The sequence below is a fragment of the Sturnus vulgaris genome, chromosome 3 (genome assembly GCF_052056855.1).
Source record: "Sturnus vulgaris isolate bStuVul1 chromosome 3, bStuVul1.hap1, whole genome shotgun sequence".
NCBI classification, from domain to species: Eukaryota; Metazoa; Chordata; class Aves; order Passeriformes; family Sturnidae; genus Sturnus; species Sturnus vulgaris.
In genome coordinates, this window is record NC_142245.1 from 58541815 (window position 1) to 58555297 (window position 13483).

The window sequence follows — 13483 nt, forward strand, 5'->3', positions numbered from 1 at the left end:
TAACTGTGTGACTGCACTTAAATAGTGTGAGTTCCTCTGTCCCCATCCTCCCAGCTCAAAGAACTGTGTGGAGAAATAAACAAAGATGCTGCAAAATCTGTAAAAGTTTTGGTGTAAGGAATGGTCAACAGGATCAGGAACCTTTGTCTGGGAGAAGAGAAAACCAGGGAGGGCACATGATATATAATAAATAATTTTAAGTGCCTGGAAGGAAGCAGATGGAGAAAAAGTGTTCATTGTCTTCCAGTACAGCATGAAATGGAATCAATCAGGTAGTCTCAAATCAAGCAAAAAGAGGTATCTTTTCGACCTACAGTTCAGCTGTGTAACTCATTGCCACAGCATTCTGTGGGCACAAAAAGTCTCTGGAGCTTAAAAGAATCACAGAAAAGGAATTTGTTGAGAATTCCTGGATACAGAGACTCAGAGTTTTCCAAAGACGGAGACCCTGGGAGTGTGAGAGAGGGGTCTGGCAGCATGGCTGTGTCCTTGCTCTGTTTCTCCATCCCTTTTTCTGCTGTGCATCATTATTGCCCAGTGCTGATGAGCTGTGACAGGCCTGCTACAAAAGTTCTGGTGTTTTATGGTTGTCCCCTTAAAGGATCACAGTAAGTTCCAAACCTCACTGTTTTTCCTCCTTGGAAGTGAGTGAGGAAAACTTAGCTCTGATGCCTATTTTATTCTGGAATAAAATATAGTTTTGGTCTAAGTCAGAAGGGAGGTGTAAGCTGTGTGACTTGGATTAATTTGGCATTCAGTGGGTGTGTGAATGATGACATACCCACCAATGGAACAGATGGTCTGGGCAGCAGAAAAAATAACCAGATAGCTATAAAATAAAGCAAGCTCCTTCCAGGCAAGTTCTTATTTTCATTTCACCTAAATAAACCTGAAACAATTTCATTGAAAGGACTGAGCTGTTTACCTCTTTCACTTGAGGTGTATCTTTTGTCTTTCCTTAATTTGGACACGGGGATTTACTTGCTGGAAATTTCTCTTCTTTCTCCAGCTTGAATTTGGATCCTTATATTACTAAATCTCTTGTCAAATCTCTTATACTTCGTCTATGGACCATCATCTAGACTGACCTCCAGAAAGCTGAAATCAGTCTTACATTAATTTCTCCTCAGCCCATCCTAAGGGTGGCAGCTGGGATGAAGAGATCCTGAGGCTGATGAGGCAGGAGTGATACTTATGTCTCTGCAGGCATTGCTTAGCACCATGGGCAAGCAGAAACTCTGAAACCTCCTTAACTTAAGCTAAATCAATCTTGAAGTTGTTGAACGACAGCAAAGGTGTCAGTCCTTAAACAAAAACTACAACCCTACACTGCAGGAAAAATACATCCCTAAGAGATGCATCCACTGTCTCTCCTTTTCTTTTCTTGCTCTTTCCACACACCTCACATAGCTCTTTGTGCTGTGGCTGTACTGGTGTCAGAGGTGGACCATGCAGATAATAGCCAGTGTTGCACAAGGAATTTATCAGATATGTCCCAAAGCAATAAAATTTTTACATGTCATTAAGTGACAGCAAGATAAATAATGTGATAAAAGTGTTCAGATTTTAAAGGTAATACTAAAACTGATAACTCCCCGTCAGAGTTTTTTCCCAGAATAATATTTTCCACATTGCAGATACAGTGTTCTTTATTTTCATGTAATCTGATAAACATAGTTTCTGTTATCCTAAGCATGAATGTTTGTCAATACCAACTTTAAATAATAAGAGACTGATTTGGTTGCAGGAAAAAAGAGTGAGTCATCAGCTTAACAAAAAACACTGCATTCTTGTAAATGTATCCTGTGTATCTGTACACTTAAACAAGCCTAAAATATGATGATGCTATATTGTTTCCAAGTAGAAACGGTATCCAGATCTCTGTGTGGGTGGATAGGTAGTGGGTGGATATAATAAAAACCTCTATGATGTATTGTACATATCTCTCTGTTGTTTTCAAATACCGTTCTGAATTATTAATACCTCAAAATGGAATTGTCCAGTTCTGCCCTTATGCATCATTGTTTACTTCAATAAACCTAAATTTAGCAGGAAATGGTGAATATTTAATTGTGCAGCATAAATAATGAAGATTCTCAAGCATTCTGGAAGGTCCCTGTTTCAGAGATGGCAAGTGCTTCATTTGATGTTTTATTGCTGTACTCTGCTGCTAAAGTCTTCTGATTCATGACTCAGCCACTTGATATGCTGAGTTAACTCCTCACTTTCACAAACCACGGGGAGAAAACAGAAGGGTCTCTGACTTTGTCCTTTGTCCTAACCTTGGCTTACCTTTTACTTTGGGATTCACTAGTGGAAGATGCTGAGTCTTCTGCTCATTGTTTCCTTAACTGGTTTATGCAAGCCAGGCCTCCTTGCCTGTCCCATCTGTGCTTTTCTTTGGGTTCTGCCTGTAAGGAAAGCCATGTGCCTGTCCATGGGAGAGGCCCAGTGTGCTTTTGCCTGGCACCCCAGACAGTGGAGGTATGGCTGCCTGTGCTAAGCACCCTCAAAGCCAGACAAGAATTTCCTCAAGTGGTTTATAGTGCAGGATCTGCCCGGCTTGTGAAGGCAGGTACTGATAGGAGATGCACTGACAGAGGCAATGTTGATCTCCTTCTCTGTGTTTTGTCTGCAAAGCTTTTCCCCCTTTCTTTTGGCACTGGCACACGTTTGATGCCGCTCCTTCACTCTCTTTGATCTACACCTGAGTGTTTTGCAGTTATGAAAAATCTGTGGTTAAGGCATAATTGGACTGTTTCCTTACTCCAGATCTCCAGGAAGTCTATGGCCTCTTCCAAAATCCAAATGGGTTTCATAACACTGGATAATTCAAGGAAAACATAAAAATGTGGTTCATCTTGTTGTGGGCCAGCATGCAAATGTGCAGCTATATGCAGTGGGGCTGTGCTGGGGGCAGCTAGATTTGTTGAAATCACTGAAACATCCTGGGAGAGTTTTTAGGTACCTCCAGCAAGCTCTGCTCTCCCCCACAGCACAGCAGCCTTCTGCTCTTCCCTAACATAAAGGTGTTCTGGGTTGGGCAGAGGTTGCATGGTCCCTGTCTGGCCCCAAATGCATGCCTAAAAACATTAGGATCCTTTGACACCTGCAGACACAGGAGCTACACACATCTAGAGGGGACAGCTGATACCACACAATCACAGTTTTTAAAATAAAACAGGGAGCTGAAGTTGGCCTCAGACTTCAGCGTGTCACTGCTCAGTCTGGGATACTAAATATATTCCTTATTTTGTGAAATTCATCCCTATGAATGAAAGGGCTTCACCATTCATCTACTCCTTTTTTTGTACAGAGCCACATCTACCTCTATGACTTTAGTCCTTTGTTCACTTCCATGCTCTCTACTAAGAACCAGAGAAAACTGCACATTTATTAATCTTTTTAAGAAATTGCCTGTGTGCTACTGTAGGAGTAAGCTGGCTGGCTCTGGTTGCACCCCATCAACCATGGGGCAATGCACAATCTGGCAACACATTTGCACAGAACTTGTGAGCATGACTTGGGGTTTAAGGGAGGTAGTGTCAAGGAAAAAGGATTCTACTGAAGGATAGACAAACAAATACAAAGGCACACTGCATATTTCTTTCACACCAGTTTGTATCTTAATTCCTATCAAGACTGAGTATTCAGGTAATTGAAACTTATCCAAGCTAGCAGAGCTCCGTATCATTTCTACTCAGAATTTCAGAGATGCAGAGATACCACCTTTTAATTTTCATTCACTTGTCCTAAACACAGTATACAAAATGGCCTACTTAAACGTCAAAGTTTTTCTAAAGCATATTTCTTAAGCATAGAGGAATAAAACCTGATTATTTCACTCCACATATTGCATCCACTTTGTATGTCCTTCCCCTGTAATGCGAATTATGAATCCTGAAATTTCACACTTCCTTTTGTAGACAATGATAAGCAATTTTAACATTATAGTTAGTGCACCTGGTCTACGTCAGATCTACAGCTTCATCTACAGTGCAGATGAAAGTGTTAATGTCTATATTTTGTGTCACAGAATCCTATGCACACAGGATAAATTCCATAGGGAGTGAATTGAAAGCAGTGCCCCAGCCAGGAATTATGAAAAGGTCTCTGAGTGTGATTGCAAAACTGGAGATTGACAGAGATAACTGGAATTGAATAGAAGAGCAGGGAGTGCTTGCTAACCTAACAATGCATATTATGGTGCTGAGGAAGTATCAATCAAAACTAAACAAAACTTTGAATTATCCTTTCAGAGCCTACATAGGGATGAGTGGCCACAAAGGTAATACAGAGTATGGTAAAGATCTTTTACAGCAGTATATTGCAATTGCAGATTGTGAGACTATTGTTTAAAATGAAGGACTTTAAAGTCTATACTCAGTCTATACTGCTTTGTGAAGCAGTGTTGTGGTTTAAGCCCAGCCAGCAACCAAGCAGCTGCTCAATCACTCTCCCACCAGCTGGATTCAAGAGAAAATCAGAAGGGTAAAAGCTTGAAAACTCATAGGTTGTGATAAAGACAGGTTAATAAAGTAATAGCCATGCAAACAAGCAGAGCAAAACAAGGTATTAATTCCCTGCTTCCCATAGCAGGTGTTCATCTCCAGGAGGGCAGGGCTGCATCACATGCAATGGTTACTTGGGAAGACAAACTCTATCACTCCAAATATCCTCTCCTTCTTCTCCCCACTTTATATACTGAACATGATGTGATATGGTCTGGAATACCCCTGTGGTCAGTTTGGGTCACCTGTCCTGGCTGTTTTTCTTCCCAGCCTCTTGTTCACCCCCAACTTCCCTTGCCATGTAACAGTAGGAAAAGCAAAAAAGGCCTTGGCTCTGTGTGAGCCCTGCTCAGCAATAACAAAGATCTCTGTATTATCAACCCTGTGTTCAGCACAAATCCAAAACACGGCCCCATACTAACACAAGTAGGTAAGTTGCCTAGTCTACAGAGATCTTGGATCTCTCACCTCATGTATAATGCATAGTTCTGGCCTCATACAGGTTAACTACAATATATGAGGGCAGATAGGAAACTATTCTTTTAATATATTACAGTAATCTTATCTCACTCTCAGGTAGTTTATGCCTCAAATGCAAACCTGCCTTTTTTTTTTTTTCCATTCAACTGATATTGAAGTAAATTTCAGTCTACTGATGGAGCTTGCTGGTAACATTTTTACCACTGGCAGCATCCCAGCTGATGATGGTTATCAATGGCCTAGACTTTTTAACAGTAAATCTGGTATTTTGATGTTGAAAAGCAGGTGGAAGGAATAGCACAGTAACTCATGCATTTGTAAAAGACATAAAGAGTGCCGTTAAAACTCCATTCCTAAGATAATGTGACAATTTCCACTGTAAGGATAAAGTCCACCTATCAATATCATCTTCAGGACAGGGCCTCATTCAGGCTAAAGAATGAACTCTTGCATCCACTGAGAACCACCTTAAACATTACCCTCCCTGCCTTTCAAAAGAGACATTCCTCTTGAGCCTTGCCTTCTCTGGAAAAAAAACCCAAAACTTTAAGTACATTTGCATAGGTTTATACATATAAATATATGCCTATTTATTTTATTTATATATAGAACAGAAACAAGACCCTATTAAAGAAAACAAAAACCTATTAAAACAAAGCAGTGCTCCAAATGCACAATTTTCCCCAAGAGAGCCATGAGGCTGAGCTGTTAGTGGCAAATAGCAGATCCATCACTTCAGACTTGTGCTTGGATATTACTATGAAGAAAGTAAAATGAAAAGCCACATGAAGCATAATGGAGCACTCACTCTGCATGTGCCAGAATCACCAAGTGTGTGAAATCACAGAAACACCAAATGTGTAAGAGAGAACACCCTTGTAAGAATGCAGAGGTTGGCACAGCTCTGAGCTAGAGCTCCAGGCTGCCTGCAGACTTCAGGTAACAGCATGCTGGGGTGACAATGACAATGTGCTTCACCATGTCCCAAACATGTAGATTATTTGCAGCACTCAAATTGAGGAAGAAGCATGGAGACCACAAGATTTTCCACTCTGATAGAGAGTTCACTCATTTCCCTCATCTTCCAAGCAGTCTCTCTGTTTCTTATCAGGTCCTGTATCTTCTTTTCTCTCAGTAAGAACCTGGCTGCTTAGTAAATGCCTCACTGACATCCAGCCTTCAAACACACCTCTTCTTTAACTCATACCAACTCAACTGTGCTGTGCAGGCAACCACAAGGCTGCTCCAGCTCTTGGAATGTTTTGGCTGCCTAGAGGACTGAGCGGCTTTGTGTGGAAGTAGTGCTAGGTGGCAGCTGGGGGACAGTATGCAGGTTTCCATATAAAAGTTTGGGAGTAGGGCTGTGTACATTTGTAGGGCATGGTTAAGGGGCAGAGCTGGATTAACCCGTGTGTAAATGGGTTGGCAGAAAAAAATTTGGAACGCAAAGACTCAAGACCTGGCTAAGCTTCTTCAGCTCCTGTCATTCAGTGTGACAGTAGAGATGGTTTGGCTTAACTGAAGTCTTCTTGAGCAACTCTCCACACCATGGCAAGCCTGATCCACAAACAATTCAGTAAAAGGGATGCAGAAAACTCTGGTCTCAATCTATGTCTTTCCAGAGCAGACCAGGATAAAAGTGCTTTGTTGTCATTCCCCAGATGAATCACAAGATTTTTTTTCAATAAAAGGAATGGAAAATTATCAGACAAAATTTCTAAATTCTTATTCCATTATTTTAATGTAGTCAAAGATGCACAAACTTGTCTCAGCTAGACAAGCTAGAAATAGTGCAACAGCTCTGGGACCTTACTGAGAAAAGGAGGCACAACACAGCCTTTTCATGACCTCGGTGAGCATGTTAATGCATTCCTTTACTTTCACTGTACTGTATATAATGAAGGCTTTACACCCAGAAGTCTCTCTCCTCTTTTTGCACAACTAGAATAAATCAAATAAGGGGTTGGGGTTTTTTAATAGAATTAAACCCAGATCACATTTAGCTGGAAGAAGGTTATGGGCCTGAAAGGGAGAACAGAGGAACACTAGCATGGAGGTCTGGCTGGGAGAGCTGGTCCCAATGTGCAGAGGAAGGAAAAGGGCTGTAAGGTTTTGTCCTGTTTGGTGGCATGTGCTGAAGAAGATAGAGGAAGAGAGGGCAGGGGAAAAGGGAGTAGAGGGGTTATGTCCTGCTTGGGAGAAGTGAGATGTGATGCTGGCTAGTGTAGGGAAGGAGAGAAAATTCCTAAGGGCTGTGGCCTGTTTAAGAGAGACAGGGTGCAAGGTCTATTCATCATACAGACTTGTGGTGTAAGGAATGCACATTTATTTCAGTACAAACTAAAGCTACTCCTCAAAGTGCAGGGTCAGACTCCTCCAACCAATCAAGCTCCACTTACTCAGTGTCCTGATCCAGAACTGGGATATCCTAGGGAAATAACTGCAAGAACAGCACTGAGGATTTTCTTCAGGATGTCGAAGGTATGGAAGGAATTCACTTTTTCAAAAACTGTCGAATGTAGAAGTTGTTTAAGCAGATGTTCCTTTTATTCTTGTTGTCTAACAAATGTTATATCCCACAATACCAAAATAATAACACCTCCTTAGATTAAAAGAACAAAACAAAACAAAAAACCACAACATGCTATTTCTCAAATTCTAAAGCTGAAGTGTTGTGTAGGCATGATCTCACTGTCTCTGGTTTTGGAAAGGCAGCCTGGATTAGTGTGGCTGCCTGGATCTTGAAAGGCCATGGGCTAGCTGAGGCACAGCAGGGTGATGGTTGGGCAATATATTGCAAGGATTTAGCAGCTTTATTGTAGGAGAAAATTATACTGGCTTATTCATGCAGGCAATTGCTAAGCTCTTTAAAGCAATACACAGATTAATAAATTGAAACAGCTTAAAGGAATGGGAGGATAAATTTGCTGTAATCAAGGGACACATGGTGCAAAATAAAGCAGGATCCCAAACTCCATTAAGAATAAGAGCATGGCTAAATGGCATCTTAACCAAAGGCAGTGCTGGCCTATGGATAGGTGTGTTACAGTCACTGAACAGCCTACAGGTGCTTAAGCAATTTTTAAATGTGTAACACATCTGCCATTCCTTTCTGTGTCAGACCAATGGAGAGAAAAAGAGAGACTATCCAGAGGTCATGGAAGACCCAGATATCAAGGAATCAGATCCCAGATTTTAAGCAGTCTTTACCTTGAGATGATATTTCATCTCACGACATACCGAATATGGAGTAACACCGAAGAAATGATCCTCAGACTTGAAGTTTCAACAACTCATGGAAAGTGAGTGAGCAAAGCTGGAATGCCCTATTAATACCATAGCTGACAAAACAACAGTAAAGTGTTTCTCTCTTTGCCATGCATGCTGTAACTAAAACATTAACTGGATAATGGCACTATTCTTAGAAAAATATCACGTTATTATTATTTTTGAAGAGGATGCTTACTCACAAAAACTGTATTTCCATAAAGAAGAGTTTTGCTGCAGGAGCTTAAATTTTTTTCTATGAAGTATGGAAAGTACATAAATATTTTTCACCCAGTTTTTTTCTTGAAAATAGGAGTTGAGTAACAATTACATAAATAAAATATTATGACACTGTGGTTAAATTGCTAATTCATGTAAACCTTATATTACATTATGCTTCTGCCCCTTTTCTTTAGAAAAAAAAAAAAGAAAAGATGGTAAACATATTGTTGCCTCTTCTGGATTGAAAAAGTTGATGATAAAAATGGAAAAGCTAAGGAATTAGAGGAGAGATCTTTTTTAACAACATTAAATGAAGCATACAAACTTTCCTGAGAGATTTTCAAAAATACCAGAAAACCCTATAGCACATAACATTATCACTTTAATCTACCTCTCAAATAAACTGTCAATCCCACACACTATCCAAACTTTCTATACCATCTGGCAGGAAGTTTATACAGAACCTGAGAAAATTCCTCAGATTCCAGTCTGGATGGACCCCACAGTGTGATTTGTGAGGTTGATCTAACTAAGCAACACATTGGAATATTTGTCCCACACATAGCCAAATTTCTTAGCCCTTGGAGAAGACTTTCATTTTTTATATAGAGAAAGAAGAATGGAAAAGAAAAGGTATGCATTCCAGTATTTATCTAAGCATTAGGAATCTGAACACTTGTAGAATTGGCAGAGAGCAAGGGGTTGAAGTTTGGCCAAGCTGGAAGAGATCCAGCAAGATCTACTCTACAACACTTACTTAGATTAGAAGAACAAATAAATACAGTAATTTTATCAAAATGAGCTATTTCAGTGTGTGCATGCTTTACAATCAAACAATCATAATGAGGATGTTCTACAGTCAAGTAGCTCCATAATATCCTATAGCAAAGGCTCACTAACTGCTGAGTATGATATGAGTTCCAGTGAGGAATATGAGTTACCAGCAAAAGACATCTCACTCAGAGAGCTAATATTACACTGGGGACATGGGCTCAGGATTAGTCCTTTGGCTTTTCTATAGATGCTGGAGATGTAAAAATATGGGTAGGCTTTCAACTCCAGAAGTGCCAAGCACATATGCACTACACAATAATTTGACTGTTCAGGGAAAGCCTTTTAAAATGGCTTCATGATTCAAATCGAGTACACTCTTACTGTGAATTGCACCAATTCTAATCACAGTTTCCAAGTTTCAGGTATAAATAATTTCTGTACAATATTAGCAATGGGAAATCCACCTAGGTGAAAGGTATACTGTGCAATGAATTTAAACTGTGTTCTGTCACAGCCCTTTGCACTGGCTAAAGCACTGTCTGGTTTAAGTAGAATGTAGTATCTTCTATAAGAAAGATAGAATCATAGAACAGAAATAGAAATAGAATCACAGAATCATAGAATCATAGAATCACAGAATGGTTTGGGTTAGAAAGGACCCTGAAGTTCATCCGGTTCCAAACTCCCTGCCATGGGTAGGGACAACTTTCACAGACCAGGTTGCTCAAAGTCCCATCCAACGTGGCCTTGAAAACTGCCAGGGATGGTGCATCAATAAGTTCTCTGGGAAACCTGTTCCAGTACTTCACCATCCTCACAGTAAGGAATGTCTTTCTAATATCCAGCCTAAATTTCCCCTCTTTCAGTTTGAACCCATTAGTCCTCTTCCTACCAGTTCTGTTCCTGATGAAGGGTCCCTCTCCAGCTTCCTTGTTTTCTTTCTCTCTCTCTAAAGAAACATAAGAAGGGACAAACTGGTTTGCTGGAACCTTCATGCCCTATATAACTATTTCCTACCCATAACTGAGCTTCAGAGGAGTTGTTTCTGAGGGTCTGAAATAAAGGGTTTCCAGATTAGCTCAGACAAGAAGTGTAGAAGCTCTGAGAAAATGGTTGTTATCCCAACATTTCAAATCCACATTTGAAGTAATAAGAAGTATTCATGTGCATTTGAGAAGTATTTTTTAATAATATTATCAGCCAGTTCTGGAAACTGTAATATGCAATAGCTTCCACATGTATTCAAGCTATGTGTTCTTAAATAATAATGAAATCTGAAGTGTTGGGAAAATTTTGAAACTTACACTCCCTGAAACAAAGTTCATATCAAAGTCTATCTCTATCTATTTAGGACCTTTTTTGGTTAATGCAATCAATGATCTTCATTGCACAATTACTCTGGGTAATCTGTATTGAAATGCAGATATTCTCTCACCACAGTATATATACTGTGAGAACACTTAAATTACAGATGACTGATATAAAATGACTGGGATTTTTTTATGCTGACACCCTGTGTGTTATTTGCTTAGCCAAGTTTGTCACCTGTGAGGAAGCCTATGCATCCTTGGAGGCACATTATGGAGTACAGTAGGAAGAACATTGGAGGATTATTTGCATTCAAGTCATTTTGCCTCAAGCTTCAATACAAAATCTGTGATTTGCAGCCCAATTTAAAGAAAATCCCACTCTCTCATCTGTCTAAGTTAATTTAACAGCCTTCCTGCTTTGAAGTCCAGAAAGACTTTTAATGATGATAGGAATAAAATGCTTGGGATAAGACTCATAAGTGCTCCAATTAACAGGCCAGTTATGACACACCTAAAACCTGTTTCTCCACTGGTAGCAAAGCAGAAACACCACTACACCACACCACTGATTTCATCTGGAGAGATTTGTGTGCGTGTGTGACCTACAATGCAACTGCTAGAATTATACAGTCAGAGTGCTTAAAAAACCCCCACAGATATCCAAACAAAGAAATCAAAGGCAAACACAGTCAGATCAACAGCAAAAGAGGAACTGAATGGTACTGAGTGAGAAAGCAGACAACAATATTTTTAATTGCATCACTTAGTTATTCAACACAATGGCCTCAAAGTGTGTTATTAATATTAATTTTTCTACTGCAACTTTCCATTTATAGATATCTATTAGCATTTCCAATTTGCAAATAAGAGAAGAAGGTTTTGAATCTGACCCAAAGACAACTAAAGCCAGCAGAAAACTTTTGTCAGAGCTGAGAAGACAAGCTATGTGATCTTTTTTTTTTAAACCTTTAGACTACGAAAAAACATTGTGCTTCCAACTATCATGGGTTCACTTTTTCTGCCTGCAACAGAAAAATGCATTGGGTCCTACTTCTTTGACAAAATACTAGCTAGGCAAACCAACATGGCAAGGCCATGAGCTAGCACTTCAATTTTTAAAAATTAAGTGAAAACCTAAGAACAGTCTTCTACTATTTTTTAACAACAAGGTTCAGAATTCTTTTACATTTTATCATCTTTCCACCTAATCATGGCTGTGTGCACTTAAGACAGTAGAAGGATAACAAAGCATCAACTCGGGTGACTGATTGAACCAAACTGCACATTTTCCCAGTGCTAGCTGATTTATTAAACCACCCAATGCATTCTCAGAGACAAAGCTCTGAGGAAATTGCTTTTGAAATGTCACTGATAAATCTATTAGCTGTAACACAATGGGTTAAAATTATATGCAACGATTGCTACACTCATTACCATAATTTAACATCCCCAAGAAAAGAGCAGAAAACAGAGAAGTCTGGAAGAAAATGGAAGTATATTTGAGTTTACAAGGAGTTTTGTTTTTTGCAATGGAGGTTAAAAGGGAGCCTTAAAAAAAAAATGGAATGGAGGAAGAGGACTCCTTTCAGTACAGATCAAGCTTTCCAGTCAGCCCATGATTTTTACTGTTGCCAGTAAACATTATCATCATTATATTTCTGTTTTCCTGTAGAATCAGGATACAAAGGCTCTGCTGCCATTGCAAAAAAATTCCCAAATAGTTTGGAAACTGCCAAAAAGGAAGAAGTGCTGAGAAGCTCAAAACTATTCATGTAAGAGGAGCATACTGAATGATAGAGTGCATAAATGAAGAATTCCATATAAAACTGCTCCCAGTGACCAACTCTTTGGCTTCTTTTTGTCCTTTCTACAAAAATCATGAGGGATCACTTACAGAAAAGGGAGTGTTGGTAGTTACATCCAATATATTTGTTAAATCAGTGGCATCTGCAGAGCCCGCTATTATTTTGCAACCTGTTTCAAAATCTTGACATTATTGATCAATGTCAGGGCTGCCACCAGCTCCCATTGACTCACTAATCATGAGTGTATTACCCAACTGATTTTTATCACCATGCTGTGCTGCAGAAGATTCCATGGATGAAATAGCAATGAGTAATTTTTTCAGCTAGGTATTTTCCTTCTGGAAGGCAATCCTTTGTAGTTTTATGCATATCAAAACTTCATGCATTTCAAAAAAAAGCCTCCAAAAACCCAAGCATAAAGGATTTAGGCTGTCAGTTCTGTATGTTCAGACAGTACATGAAGTAGTTTTCCACACTTTCAATGTGCAGTAGGAATTTTCTTCAATGACTATTGGACACACCTTGTACAAATCTTTGTTTGGCGAACACCTTGGAGCACAAGTTGTTTTGCTACAGTACAAATACAGACAGAAACAGTGTCTTCAAAGGTTATAATATGCTGGCTGTAAAAACAATGCATAGTATTGATTCATCTTCTCTCAACTGTTCTCCTCTCAATGATGATGTTTACAAGGAAAATTAATTTTTCTGCTCCTAGCTTAACCTGGGCTGTGGCTGTTAAATTAGGCTTTTGCTGTTTGTAAATCATTGGTAACTTATTTCAACAGAACTGACTGAAATTCTGGGTAAAAATCTGCAGCTCTAATTCCTAACTAATGCTTTCCTAGAGAAGCACTTTATTATTTATTTTTAAATAACTGTCCTTCATCTCTCAGACTGTAGTTTTACTGCCCCAAGAAGCAGCTGCCACTGCTGTTGCACTGACCAGAAGGATGCTGAAGGAGTATTTGGTGGATTCCAGTTGAAAAGAATTGTGTTCTTCCAAGATCCAGCAGAGATGTGTAGTAAGAGTGGTGTTATTCTGTCAGCAATACTAGGACTTATTTCCTTAGCTTTACCCTATCTCTCTTTTTACCCCCCTGATTTTGATTTT